General features: G+C 37.4%; 1 long non-coding RNA gene and 1 pseudogene across 2 annotated transcripts in view; one reads left to right on the plus strand and one right to left on the minus strand.

Moving 5' to 3' along the window:
• LOC144659292 (uncharacterized) overlaps window positions 1-15,785 on the plus strand; it is a 141,518-nt pseudogene that overhangs the window by 43,887 nt on the left and 81,846 nt on the right. The window lies entirely within an intron of this gene.
• LOC144659688 (uncharacterized) lies at window positions 745-9,747 on the minus strand. Its single transcript, XR_013571947.1, has 5 exons — window positions 9,686-9,747; window positions 3,757-3,832; window positions 3,200-3,253; window positions 1,109-1,159; window positions 745-843 (listed from the first exon to the last, which is right to left on the minus strand). It is a non-coding gene; the product is annotated as an uncharacterized LOC144659688 (long non-coding RNA).

A 15,785-nucleotide genomic window follows, 5' to 3' on the forward strand; every position in this document is an offset into this window, starting at 1 on the left:
AATGGATCATAAACGAGTCTCATAAACACTACAGGAAAGCTAGCTGAAAAAGTGATGAGATCTTTAACAATGTTGGCTCCATTTAATACTGCTGGTTATTCGGGGATATAAACGACTGCTGGCCAAACTTAACAACTGATAAGCTCTTAAGATAGTGTATATATCAACAGCTCAATATTTTAATTTCGAGACGTTGAAACTTTATTTTACTTCAATCATTTTGATTTATTATGTTTAAAGGGGCGTTATATCAGACTCTTTGATAACCTGAAACAGAATACAAGAACAGCAACTTAAAATATGACGTAAAAAGCTGTACTAAATAGACCAGTTCAACCCCCCTGCTTTCTTTCCCTGAGCAAGAGGAATTGTTATTGTTGTTGCTGTTGTTGTTGTTGTTGTTTTTGTTGTAATTATTATTATTATTATTATTACGTTTTCCGCTTCCATCAAACCGTGTTGCAAAAAAAGGTGGTTTGAATGATTACTATAAATGTTGTTCAAAGGTTGTCTAGGAATGTGTAATTTGCCGTTTGATCAATAATGATAGATACCACATTATTCCAAAATAATAAATAAATCAAGGACAAAAAAGGGTATTCTAGATTTATTTCTTTTTAAAGTAATTCTTTCTGTGGGATATTTTAGGGAGAGAAGGCAGAATATAATTGCTCAATACTCTTCCTTCGCCCCCCCCCCCCCCCCCGTCCCCGCGCGGGTTACTGTTTACTTCTACCAATACCTACCTTCATCAGACGACTCAGCGCCCTACGAATTTACCACCTTTGGGCTTAAATTGTGTTGGGTCACCGCCTTGGTTTCTAAGTATTTGTTCAACTATTCCTGAAACAGACCAAAAACAATATGGGTGTAAATAACTTATGGAGGAACGACAATATAGACGTTCCGTTTTTGAAACATGTTCTTCTTCTATTTTATAAACACTATGCCAGCTTACTATTCTGACAATACTTTTGATGTATTTTCATGAGGTCATGTTTTTCTAGTTTTTTCATGTTTTTCAAGTTTTCTAAATTTTAAATATTGAGGCCAAAACGTAAAATGATCAATGTCATACTTATAAATGATCACGAAAACAAAGTCTTACCCAATACATGCAACACTTTATTATAAATCTCGTTCTCCATGGTACCTCCCACTGAAATTAAACAGATGATACGACCAACATTCAAAGATGCCATTTAAAATTTCAATTTTCATTGTCGATAAGCGGACAGACGCAACGCTTTGGTGGATCGATGAATGAAAGCCAATCTCATCTAAAGGGGACACTGTCACCAGTTTCACTTCAAAAACTCAAAAGCCAAAAGACATATGGAAACAACGAATAGTGGTCCAATTTTGTTAAAAATCACCAAGCTAGTGTACTGAAGCGATAAACAAGTCATATTATTTTTATGCCATCAGGGTTTTAGATCTCAACTTGAAAAAATCAGGCGGATTTTTTACGTTTTGTCCTTGTGGACTGGAAAAACCCCTAAAAACTATTATGGCTCCCATCTTCTTTAAAAAACAGTTTACTTTATATTTCCATCTTGATGTACTATAGGTGCATTTCGTGTACGAGAAGACCTATTCGCTATTTTTAGTACTTTTAACCGAAAAGCATTAAAGTCCCCTTGACCCTTTAAAGTATGTATTTATTTTGATGTTCGGAAATTAGACTTTGACTTCTGCAAAAGTGATCCGTGAATGAAAATTTTCCCTTTTCTAGAAGCCATTGCTTTTGAAATTTTTGTGTACCTTTAATATTGTTACTTATTTTCGCGGGACTTAATATTTGCGATTTTCGCGATCTTCAAAAAATCGCGAAATTAAAGACCCGCGAAAATTAATTTTAAGCGATTTATATTGTATTTTTTATGCTAATTACGTATTTTTGGCCAAATCGCGAAAATTAAGTCTCGCGAAATATTCCCGTTCCATTTTCGCGAAATTAAGTTCCCGCGAAAATAAATAACAATAAGGTAACTAAACAGTGCTTTCACACACCTTCGTTCGTATCGTGTTGTTTTTCTGTGCTGGGAATATTGACGACCTCCGAAACTTGTTTATGGTTTCGCATTGCTGTTGTTAGAGAAACTCGTTTGAGTTTCTTATTGTTAAAAGCGAATTGACGTCAGTTTTACATGAGTCAGTCCTAATATTGATAATGTCAAAGAAGCTGGATCCGCGAGGTGTATGAATTCATAATCAATAACAGGACAGACGCATGAAAAACTGACGTGAGCAATATTTTGTTAAATTTGTCATTTCCCCATGAAAGCAAATCAGCTTTGGTCTTTAAATGATGCAGCTTAATTACGTTTTCCTTACTAGTTTGTCATTTGCTGTCCTTAAAAATCATAATAATCCTCGTTTCTCTTTTTTTCTTAGTGTTTTAGAGGTGCAGGTAACGGTTGTTTTTTACTTTTGCTAGATTTTACGGTTTAGTTATTTTTACGGTTTCCTCAAAAACTCGCTAGATCAAACTCAAATCATTTCCGTTCAAACATTTTTCAATGATTAACTATTGGCTATTGCAACCTAACCCCTGCTATTTCGAGCTGTTTCTTGTCTCCCTCGAAGGTTCGCATTAGCAGCGTTCAACTGTACCAATATATTGTTAAAACAAGAAAACAATGAAAATAAGTCAATACAAGAATGAGCTTGCACAAGAGCCCTTTGATTTACATCACAAAAAAACACGGAAATTTGATGTCTCGAAAATCGCCTGAAACAAAAGACCTTTTCTCTGTATAAATGTTGTAAACTCATTTTTGAGATTGCCATCAAACAGCTGAAAATGTCCCAAAATGTGTTCTAAGTTACGGAGGCGATATACTGTGCAATGTCCTATAGATATGTCATCATTCCAACCAATCAGAACTCACATGTCTAGTAAATACAGAGCAGTATTCCTTGGATTTCTTCAACTTGGGTAGATCTTCGTAAATCTCCGGAAATGTTCAATGATAAATTGTTAATGTAGCCTCTTATGAATCATTTGTTGGAAAAAATAACCGAGTTAAGTAAATGACTACATTTTTCCTGAAGGCATTTAATGTTTTAACAAGCAACGTCAAGTAATGATAACTAACATTCAGTTTGTAATCACAAAAAAGTCACAAGGAAAATACAGGTGGAAAAAAAAAACACAGAAAATACATAAACCGTAGTGAATTCTGTTTTTACTTACTTCGTTTAGTAGCCCCAAAGTCATCACGCGTTTGCTTTCCTCTAAATGCCCCATCTGAATTTAAGAGACAAAGCAAATTTGAGAAGGCAAAAAAGTAAAAAGGAAGAGCCTGATCTGGTCAGCAAAAGGCAACATGTTGTGAGCCAGTCATTAATAACTGTAGATATTGTTTATTTTTGCGCGTAGTAATTAAAAAATACGTTTAATTTCCAGATCATATTTTGGTAATGTTCGTTGTGAAGTACTTTCCACCTGACACAACTGTAAAATTAGTGTTTGCTGACTTAATTCTCCGGCAAGGTGTGTTCGCCATATACAAAGTTCAGGTAACAAATACAGTCTTTGAGAAGTGTGTATTAATTATTGGCCAGTAATATGACTAAGATAAGCGGCCATAGTTCCCCTGATCTAAGACACACACAATCATCCATTCAGAAAATTCGTTATTGACGTGAGAGTCTTTCTAAAACTAATTCTCGAAAGGGAAGTGGCCAAATCAAAAGAACATATTGCAGTGCAAATACTTGCAAATTGAAAGGCAAGGAAAAGAATCTTACGTATGCTTGCTGCAAATGCAGTAGTCAAGAGGAGGTGGAGGAACAGCAGAGCAATCCAAAACTTCATCTTCAATGACTGAAATAGTAAGGAAAAGAAACACAATTTCTGTTTGTTGCTATTGTCTTTAGCAGAAACGCAACACATCTTTCTTTTTCTGTTTGTATCCCGTAAATTAAGTAACGAGATTAAAAAAAAAACAGTTTTCCTCGGTGTGTTTAGTAGACTGTGTAAGAGACAAATACGGTTTTGAAGTCAAAGGGATCTTAAAAGGATTTAAAACTAATTCACATAGAGCTCTCAAAGCATGTTTAGCTAATGTATTACAGGTGAATTGGTAACTTATTTGACGGCACCACAATTCTAAATCTTGGTTTAGAATTGTGATCCTACAAAGCTATTCTTTTTACATTAAAAACAAAATACTTTTACCTGTTCTAGACACACAAAGAAACATGTTTGCCACATGCAAATCTAAACATTATGTCATATAAAACCAATTTTATTTTTCAAGTTTGTGCTTGAGACGGAAACCCCTCAACCACTAGAATAAAACTGTTGAAACCAAATTGCCCATAAGCATTAGTGTAAGTTGATACGACCCTCAGGTCGTAAATCTTGAAACAAAATGCCGAGATCTAAAAACCGTGCACTAAGTCCACAAAAAGTGGCCTGAGTAAATTTAAGGGAGACATAACTTTCTCTTCGTTCAATGTAGGACAACTACTGAAGAGTTGTAAGCCTATTACTTTATTGGGTCGTTAGAGGTTGTTTTGCACTTCGAATCAAAGTAAAATAATTATTTTTATTATTCATTCAACCAGCGCCGACCAAATTTGGAAGAAATTCAAATTATTGGACGATTATCGTCAAATATTAAACAGTTATTGGATGAGGTTTTTGTGATATCCGGAATAATCAAGGTCAAGGTAAGTGTTATCAGCCGAAGCCGAAGGCTGAGGCTGATAACACTTACCGAGATCTTAAATTATTCCGGATATCACAAAAACCGAATTTAGTAATTTTTTTATTATACATTGTTTTTCTGGAAAAAATAAGGACAAAAGGACTACAACCGTTCTACTAATTCCTACTTGTCGTCTTGCTTTTGAATGCTTTTCTCTCAAGGTATTCGTGGAATAGTTCCTCCGCAATCTTTGTCGGTCATTTTGTGTTTTTCGAGAATTTATTATCCAGAAATTTTTCAATTTAGGTAAATGTTTTGCTCGGTTGGAGAAGAGAATCGACGAACTATGCGGAATTTCCTTCGCTGTCAGATGTGTCCCACATTCCTCTCGGAAATCATGCATTGCGCGCCCAACCTACAGATTATTGAATAATCTGCTAGCAGATTATTCACTAATCTGTAGGTTGCGCTGATTCTCAGAATTAACTGTACGCTCTTAGCCAATGAGAAGACAGATAGTTACTACAATGTATAATAACAAGAATTATTGGATCGCAACCTCGTTCCTAAGGATGATTATCCGATCGCAATCTCGTTCCCAAGAACCGCTGACGTGGCGCGACTGAACGGCTTTGCTGCCGAGCAGGTTGAAAGCGCGAAAATGGCCGCTAGATTTGAGCATTACGAAGAGGTAAAATTTTAAAGTTATTAGAAGACAAGGAAAGTCAAAACACGGAAAAAGCAACGAAGGGGATTCGATCGATTTTGAAAGCGTATCTTCAAGAGGAAAAGATCCCTGATCCAGCCACAGCGGAGGACTTGGAGCGGTTTTACGAAAATTCTACTTCGAAGTAAGCAAGAACGATGGAAACCTGTACTCGAAAACATCGCTTTGTGTCATCAGATTTAGCTTCAATAGACACTTCAAGCAAGTGCTAAATATCGAAATTATAAAGGACAAGAAATTTAATGAAGGTAACCGAGTTTTTGAAATTTAAATCAAATTTAAAAGCGAACGTTGTTATGTATTTGTGTACTTTGCCTACTGTCAAAACCCTATTGAATTCATTTTGTGCATTTGGAGCTCTGGAAATATTTTGAATGAATAATAAAACAATTATTGGATGAGGCTGAGTATGATATAAAGAATTATGCAGATCTCGGAGGGTGTTATCCGCCTCAGCCTTCGGCTTCGGCGGATAACACCCTCCTCGATCTGCATAATTCTTCATATCATACTCAGCCTCATCCAATAATTGCTAAATATGAGCTTGCAAATAAAATCAATAAAAGAAATGATTATGACTAGGCGAGAACCAAAGTGGCTAGCTAAAACTTTGTACTGTAATAAATTGTTGTCAAATTTTTTTTACGTTTGAATGATTTAATTCGCTTATTTAAAGGAGCTACGTCACGGGGATTTGGCCGAATTTTGCTCTCAACTGTTCAGAAATGAGTGGTATAGGCAACTTTACCCATTGGAATCATTATCTTTAAAAAGATAATTGCTGCGCAGCGAGCGTGGCGAGCGAAGCAGCAGTTATAATCTTGCTTATAAGGCAATAAAGGGCCTCAAATTCTCGATTTCTTCAGTTTTACATTTTGTACGACAATCCCTTGCGTTTAGTTGTCATTCTTTATCGCAATGCCTTGCGGCAAGCAGGAGCACATGGTTTGGAGCCTTGTCAACTCGATCGTCTTAATGATCAGTGTTAGTATAATTATATTCTTTGCAATCTAACTTATTTCCCTTCCGTTTAATGTTCTGTGTTTATTCCTATGCTATTCACTTATCTCACTTCATTTGAGTGCCTTCTATTGAATTATTTACAGACACTGATCTCATCGAATTCGAATGTTCGATAGGGTTTTGGAACATGAACAGTCAACACACCAATATTCACTGTGAGTATTTTTAAACTACCGGGTAAACTATGTACACTGCCTTCCACCATTTGGCTATTTGTTTTGCTATCCAACGCATCTCACTTAATTTCTTGTTGAAGATTTTGATTGCCTTCTATTAGTTTCGTCGATCTGAACTGTAGTAATATTTTGACCATGTAAACACAAGCGAAAAACTAGGTAAAAGTCGGCGAGTTTGGTAAAAGTTGTAGCGCCTTCATCGGCATAGTTTGAGCTCAGTAGCTGACGTTCGTCGCCATAGCTCGTTTCGAGCGACATCAGGGCGCGAATTGTTTTCTATGCTAATGTTTGAGTAAATTCAAAGAGTTCCTCGTGGTTGTTAAATTCTGTGGTACATGTACTTGTTTTTTGGATTTTTTTTTCTTGGCAGTTCAGTTTTGCAAGTCGAGCTGGAACAAAACGGTAAGGATTTAACTTTCTTGGCAAACATTTTCAATATTTTTAACTGAAGAGCATACAAAAAAATCTGCTACTTTTCCAAGTATTTATACTTATTTATACGGCGTCCGTCGTTAAACGGGGTCGACCGCGCGAGACTTGGAGAAGGACTGTCGAAAGGGAGCTGGAAAAGAAAGGTTTAAGAACATGGGCAGCAGCAGCATCGGCTGCGGAGAACAGAACAGCCTGGAGGCAAGAGAGCTTACGGCCCAATTCTCCACTTGGAGAACGGATAAATGATGATGATGATACGGCGTCCGTCTGTATGATTGTTTCGTGTCGAATATCTGAATTTATTCCTCCCTGTATTGTTTTTGCTTATTCAATTCTCGCATTTTGATTATTTTGCCTTATGTATTGGCCGATGAACACATCTTTAAATGCTAAATATATTTTGTGCTTTCACTGAAACAGCTATCGTGTTTTCTTTTGTGATATAGTGTGCTCCCTTTTTTCTTGCAGGCACTACTCCTGTTCAAACTAGCATGTTTACTTCATGAACCGTTCCTATTCATAACTGTGTTGATAAAAATACTGTTTATTGTTGTGTTTATAAAAAAGTCCTTACAAACTCTTCTACATTACCTACTCAACTCTTCGCAGCAATCAATATCTCTAAGATACCCTAGTATAACTTTTGCTGCTTGTACTCAAACCTGGGCAGTAAATAATATCTATTGTTTTTTGAAGACGCGTGAAACAACTTGAAACGATTAGCCTCAATTTTTCAAACTGCAATCCATTGCTATCTTAGCCAACCATAGCCAAAGAGGCTTGTTGTTGTTTTCAATTTTTAATAAAAATGGACCATTATTTTTAGGTTTTCTATGACACAAAAACATATTTCGGTTGTTCAAAAATTTGTTAAAATCCGTGACAAAGGTCCTTAAAGATCCGCTCTTCAACAGAGATTAAAATAGGTAAAACTCCACATGAGACATTTTTTACTGACAAAGATCGAGAAGCCAAAACCATGGACGAAATCAAAAAAACTAAATCAAGTTAACTACAAAAAACTAGAAAACTTTCGGCCAGATGTGTGCAAAACATGCTAAACACGGCAAACTAAACAATAGATTAAGTAAAACACCCAAACGAGCGTTTGACAAATCGAAAAGTGCATAGTATGTTTATTTAACTAAATGTAGACCAGGCAAAATAATTCTGTGAAAAAAAATAGACTGACTGCAGAGACTTCAAGCACGAAATTATTTTGTGCAACGGTCGCAGATATTAACAAAACCTGATTTCACTGAATACGATTGCATATAACATTGCTTTTTGTTGGCGATAAGGTCGTAGACTATATGATCACTGGTATAAAGTTGCCACATTTCTAACGCGATGCAAGGATCAAATTTCAGTTCAAGCAAGTCATAAACAAAGCCATCTAGAAAATTTTGCCCTTCATTTCTTGTATCTCATTGCTTCCTTTACATTTAACTGAGACGCTGACAATTTTAGAATACACTGTGAGTTTTTTTTTTTTTTTTTTTCAGAACTGGTATATTGCCAAGAAAGGGTGAAAGCCATGATTTAAAACAAGTTTTCCAACAAAGAACTCAATATTGATCTTTAAACCGACCAATATGATCTTGCAGGAGATTGGAAAATGCCTTGACAAACATAATATTCCTTTTGGCAATGACTTCATGTGATATATGATCGGTCGCATCATTTAGCTGGGGGAAACTGGATGGTGATGCAATGTTTTGAAATGAGTTTGGTTTAAGCACATTCCCCGGCTTGAAATGGTTTCGAAGGAGCATCATCGACCTGGTCTACGATGAATCCCTTTTTGATGCATGTTGAGTAATGAAGTGAATAAGAAGAAGGAACATTATCGCGATTGTCCATTCAAGGATCAAATTACAACTCAAATCACGTTGAAAAAAAACGCAGACATATTTTTTTCTGTTAAATTAAGTTTTAGTAGAGATTTGTTGGTTATCATTTTTCCCAATACGTTTCTGCCTGAAAAATCATTCTTATCTTACTTAGTGTGAAAATACTGTTGTTAGGAGTTTTATTCTTCCTAGTTATAAATAATAAATCGACGAGAGAGTCTCAAATGCTACTTGTGGCAAACTGACGGAAAATCAGTAGAAGTGGTTTTAGTTCAAGCCAAAGCCGGCCTTTACTATTATTGTTTGGTTTAGAATCGCTCCTTTGAAAAAAAAAGGCAGAGATACGAATGAAACAATTCGATTCGCCATTCAAGGATAAAATTTCTATTCAACTCACGTTATAAAAAAAACGAGTTACAATCACGGTTTATCGGTTAGTAATTTACCGACTAAGCGTCAGCGTGAAAGATCAATCAAATCTAACCCATAGTGAACAATTTGAGTTCTTTTCCTTCGTGTTATAGGTAATAAATCGATGATAGGGTCTCTAATGCTGGTTGTTGCAAACTGACGAACAAACCATTAGAAGAAATTGGCTTAGTTGAAAGTCCACACGAACCAAGTTTTTGTTCAAAAAGGTTGAGAACCAAAACCACGGACACAGTAAAACAAAACAGGTTAATTACTAAAAAAACTCGTAGTGACATGGCTGTAAACACCTAGAAATCCATATTAAAAAACCGCGGAAAAATGAACAACCGACAACAAGCTACTTACACAACGAATCAGTGCATAGTACGTTTATCAACTTACCAAGGTGTGGACAGAACAAAATGATTCTGTAAAAATTAGACTGACTGCGATAACACGACCGACGACTAAGGGACTCCAAACACGATGTTCTTTTCTCTAACGCTCGCAGATAACAAAATCTGACTTCACTAAATACGATGACATGTAACTTTGCTATTGGTTGGCGGTAATTTCGTGGACTATGTGATCACTGGTATTGAGTTCCCACATTTCTAACGCGATGAGCAAAACGTGAAACACGATTGGCCATTTGAGAATCAAATTTCAGTTTAAGCAGGTTCGAAACAAAGCATAAAGATAATTTTGCCATTCCGTGTTATTTCTTTGCTTCCTTTTCATTTATTTGCGGAACCGGTTTATTGCTAAGAAAGGGCGACAGCCGTGATTTTAAACAAGTTTTCCAATTTAATCTTACAGAAAAAATACTTCGACAAAGTCGAGTGAGCAACTGATATGCCAACACAATTGTTTCTCTCTTCAAAGGTCGCACAGATAACAAAACATGACCTGACTGAATAAGCTGACATGTAGTCTTGTTATTGGCGGCAGTGACTTTATGTGATATATGATCGGTCGCATCGTTCAACTGGGAACGTGGATGGCGATGCAATTTTTTTGAAATAGTTTGAAAAAAAAATACAATTCCCGGATTGAAGTGGTTCGACACAGGATCACCGACCTGGTCTACGATGAAACTCTTTTTGTTGCATGTTATGTTATGAAGTGTCTAAGAAGAAGGATAATGAACACGATTTTCCATTCAAGGATCAAATTACAACTCAAATAACGTTTAAAACAAACGCAGAGACCTATTTTTCTTTTCTGTACTCTTTAACTTTATATATTCTAATTTTCAATAGGGATTCATTGGTTTTATTATATCTCTGAGATAAAAGGCACGCTGTGATTGGTCAATTTTACGGGCCGTATTCTGCAGTACGGCCCGCGAAATTTGACTGAGAGTTCTCCTGATGCCGTACGCCTTTGCAAGTTGAAATGTCTCGCGAAGAAGATTTTCAAAACTTCCTACAACGTTCGCAGTCAGAGGAAAAAAGCGAGGAACAAAGGCGAAGCGAAGAAGGTCTACCGAACTTTAAACTCAATTTTTGTGATCTGTTGGAAGGAGAAAACTTCCCTGATGTGGCGGACTTAGAGCAACCCGGGCAGGATTCAAGTCAAGAACTTGAAAGTTTCATCAGTGCCGAGAAATATGCAAACACGGTCAAGAAGACGAAAAGTGAATGGAAACGGTTCGACAATTATTGTCAAGAGCAGACTGATGGAACATTTCATGTAGAAAACGTACCTGCTGATGTCCTCGATAACTTGAAGCTCCTCGGAAAGTTTTTCAAATACGTACACAAACGCGATAGAGCTGAGTACGAGCCAGACAGCATTTCAAGCTTTCAACGTAGCATTCAACGCCGCCTTTTTTAAGTAGTTCCTTCAAACTTTATACGTGTTTTCTCGTTCAGTATTTTCTACAAACACTGCCATAAGTTTTCGAAAGTTTGATAAGCTATAACGCATGTTGTCAATCGCGGCACTTTCGTCGCCAAGCAAAGAACTTTAGAAGTTATTCCAAAGGAAACTTGCACTGTATCTAGTTTCATCCTGTCACTGAAATTACTGTAAAACTAATTTTAGAAATAAAGTAGTAAAGGTTGGATTTAAATTATGTTTATACGCTTATCAATCGAGCTATTAAACGGCTGAATTGTGAATTGTTTACGACAAAGCCAATGAAATTCACTCGTCCTTTCGCCTTTGACGTACGTCAGTCAAACGAAGCCGCTTCCAGCACTCTTGACTTGAAATGTTTTCTTTTCTCCAGAGTAAGAGATATAATAAATATCTTATTAACCTCGTTTTCTCGGTCCGTACTGTAAAATACGGATCCTCGTTTTTTTCCCGTCGACTTATGGCCCGCGCGCGAAGCGCGCGGGCCATAAGTCGACGGGAAAAAAACTCGAACTCGATTAATAAGAGGTATATAGTTTTTCCGAATTATCTTCGGCCTGAAAAGTCATTTAAATCTAATCCAGTGAGAAAATAGTGATGTTAGGAGTTTTATTCTTCCTTGCTATAAATAATAAATCGACGACAGGGTCTCAAGCGCTATAAGTGGCAAACTGACGGAAAAATCACTAGAATACGTGTTGTAGTTGAAACTAAAGCCGGTCCAATTTACAATATTTACCAGAAGTGATTGTATTAGAACGTTTTATTCTAGTTAACTATAACAGCGTCCATTGCAGAAAACAATTTTCGTTTCGCCATTCAAGGATCAAATTCCAAGTCAACAAGTCACGTTGTTAAAAAAATAGGTCACCAAGGGTGACATGAGTCTAATGCCGTATGGCATAATGATACAGATTGCGCGGTTTTCGTAAGCCGGTTAAAATTGGTTAGAGGTTTGTGTTCGGGAGTTTAATTTAAAATGCTTATAGCAAGCTAGGGGCATCGTGGATGATTATGGATGAAAACGAAACAGTCATAAATGTTATATGCTTCACAAAATTTAAAGTATGAACAGGAGTTGATGTTACTTCTTCCGTATTGTCCGTAAAAGCAGAAACGATTAAACATTTGGACAAGATTGCGTGACGATTTACAAAAAGCATGTTCATTACAACAAGGGTTGAAGAACTTCACATCGTTTTCTTTCAGATTTTTCACCATTTTGATGATGACTCTTGAAACAGATTTTGCAATAAAAGCACTTGAAATAGTGACTGTTACTCCATTGTACTGTAAGCACTTAGTGACAGATTTTCCTAAAAACGGGTGTAAATGCTCACGTCAATATAATGATGACCTTTTGAACGCTGGAAACTAAGCAATTATTATCGAGCTACCATACACAGGAGCGAAGACTGTTTATCATGATGTACAAATTTCGCGAATCATCACTTCCATATCAATGTAACCATTTTATGATTTTTCTAGCTGTAAGAAGAACTTAAGATCTCTGAGAGTCGTAAAAGCATGAAATTCGATTTCAGTGTATGGCAAAGGCCGGGACAGTGTAATACTGCAAAGCGGCCAAACAAACGCATTTTGATTTAGTCGCGTAACTTGATTTACATTTATCCATGTACATCTTTTATTTTTGAAGGTTTTTGTTTGCACTGTAAAGAAAAAATTGGTCAAAATTCGAATGACTTAAATACAAAAACCGAGGTAAAGTTTTCTATTTTTTAAAACAAAATAAATATTTGGTCGCATTGTGTAAATAAACGCGAGTCGCCGTCGAAATATTTTTTCTCAAAGACGTCTTGCTTTTTAAGCAAGACGAAAACACAAGTGCTTAACTGAACTAAAAACGAAGATTTATTTTCACAAAAAGCTTACAAATGTCTTAACTGGAAAATTATTTCGTCCTGTTCAAGTGTTGAATAATCGTGACTTGAGAAAGAACTTTTAATTATGCGTGGGAACACGTGTCGCTGATTGGCTGTTTTTAATTGAAACTAATCGTGCGTGTCCGTACGGAGTCCGTTCTTGCAGCTGATCATTGTTTTCTACATTACAGCGAACGATTATCGATCCCGAACCATTCCCTTGGGATTGCCAGCAGCTTTTTTCATATAACAAAGAGTCTAATGCGCATGCGCAAAGCGCACGCAAGCATTAGACTCAAAAATAGCTTTTTGGCTTTTCTATCGTTTTCTGTTACTTTACAAATGCATGATTGCAGTCGAGATTCATAGATTTATTGGTCATAGGTTACCGAATAAGCTTTCGCCTGTAAAACTATTCAAATCTTACACAAAGTGAAAATAGTGATGTTAGGAACTTTATGTCTCCATGTGATAAATAATTAAACCATGAAAGGGTCTCTTTAACTACTTGTAGGAAACTGTCGGACAAATCAAAAGAAAGCCCATAGTTTTCTTAAAAAACCAGTGTCTGCACTATTAGTTAATGTTCTTGTTATCTATCTGATTTAAATCGATCTTGAAAAATCAGTAGAAAAACTGGTTGTAGTTGAAAATGTTGTAAATCAAAGCCGGTCCAGTTTACAATGTTTACACTGACAAGTGATTGTATACGACTATCTTTTTTAAAGTTATAAATTAAGGGCTAGTCTTCATATAAAAGCGGCGGTCGCAGGAAACAACATTCGATTCGCCATTGGTTCAAAAGAAGGTAGAGAAACAAAAAACACGGACAACGTAAAAAAAGTCCTTATAACTAAAAACTCAGTCGTAGTAAGATGGCTGTAAAACACGTAGAAATCCATATTTAAAATAAAACGACAAAAAGAACAACCGACAACATGCTGGTTATACAAAGAAACAGTAAAGTTAATCGACTTACCAGGATATAATCACAGCAAAATAATATTGTGGAAATTAGACTGAGTTCGTAAAGTGTTTTCCGACAGTTAAGAGACTTCAAACACGATGTCCTTTTCTCTAACAATCGCAGATAACAAAAGCTGACTTCATGGAGTACAATGAGATAAAACCTTGCTATTGGTTGGAGATGACGTTATTTGTTCTAGATTGGCCGCATCAAATTTCTATAGGCCTGCAAACATTTCTTCTTTTCCATCGTCTAAACTACTGAGGCCTTTTATCTTAAGCCTTTTATTTCGTTATTTTGGGGCAATTGAAGGTTTGCAAAAATGAAATCGAGTAAAGTTATTCCATAGAAGGAAATATTCTCACTTTCGATAACACGAACACAGGGTAGTGATGACAACTCATAAAAAGGCGTTTATTATTCCTGTTACTGGAATAAACTTTTAAATTTAGTCAGTTTTTCTGAACGGGACTCATGGAACATGGCAAAATTTCTTTCGCCAATATATAATCGATCTTACCTGCCAATTTTTCTGGATTCGAAACCACGCGTAAATGTAGGACATGCTAAATGTGGGACATCATAGTCCTATGTTCCCAGCTGCGTTCCTTACAGGATGGCGGTACAACTGTCCGTGTTGATCCTGCTCCTGGTTTTTGTGCACTTGCCAACGACCCAATCCTCCTCTCCCACGGAATCTCCTTGGAGATCGGCCGGGAATCCAAATAAGAATCCTGTAGCTGAACGTGCCATTAAGTAGCTCAGTCTGGAACTCCTCAACTTGTCTCCCGAGGGAGGACCTGTGTCTGACGTGACACTCGCACTGGCCACTGCCAACACGAACTCCCGCTTCCGGCGTGATGGCCTTTCGGCCCGCGAGGTCTGGACTCAACGTGACCAGCTAACTGGCCAGCAGTTACCCATAGTTGACCGTCAAATCATCCTTAGTCAGCATTTTTCCCGCCAGCAGAACCACACACCTAGTGCAAAATCTAAGGCGCGTGGCCGCACTGGAGTACCCTCAGCTGCTGTCTCTGTTGGTGACTTAGTCTTCTTGAAGGGTGACAAAGACAAAGTAAAAGCTCGTGAGAAATACCTCGTGGTCAGCGTCAGTGAGGGCCTTTCATGTGAGCTCCGGAAGTTCACCACCTCCCAGATTCGCAGCAAAGTATACACTGTGCCTGTTTCCGAATGTTATCCTGTGGCCCCTACAGTTCTCGCTCAGTCACCACAGGCTCCCATCCGTGGCCTTGACAAGCCCTCTTCTTCAGACTCTGATTAGGACAGCGACCCTGTCATGCCACCAACAAAACACTCCGCTCAAGTGGTTACTGCGCCTCCAGCCTACAGCAAACCCACGGTTCCAGAACCTGCGCATGATGTTATACCTATCCAGGAACTCCCTCCAGTTCCTACAGCCATTGTCCCAGCACCCTGCATTCCAGACTCGTCTCCAGTTCCTTCTGCTGCACCTCCACAGCTACCTGAACCTGTTGTTGTCATTCCCCAGAGAAGGTCTGGCCGCCAACGCCGTGCGCCGTTTTGGCACAATCCAGACTGGGTATTAGAGTAACACTGACTGTGTCCCTTTACCTTATACTCGTACTGTTATTCTACTCGTTTTATTTAGAAGAACAAGTCTTAGGAACAAGAGACTGCACCCGTTGTGCCTATGTTAGTTATGTTTAAAAGAGCAAATCTTTCATTGTCGTTGCTGTTCTAGTTCAGGCCCTGTATGTTACTATACATAGTCAGTTGTTTTGCATGTACATTCAGTTTACTTCTGTGC

This window comes from Oculina patagonica, chromosome 7, assembly GCF_052425735.1.
Source record: "Oculina patagonica isolate OP01 chromosome 7, crgOcupat, whole genome shotgun sequence".
NCBI classification, from domain to species: domain Eukaryota; kingdom Metazoa; phylum Cnidaria; class Anthozoa; order Scleractinia; family Oculinidae; genus Oculina; species Oculina patagonica.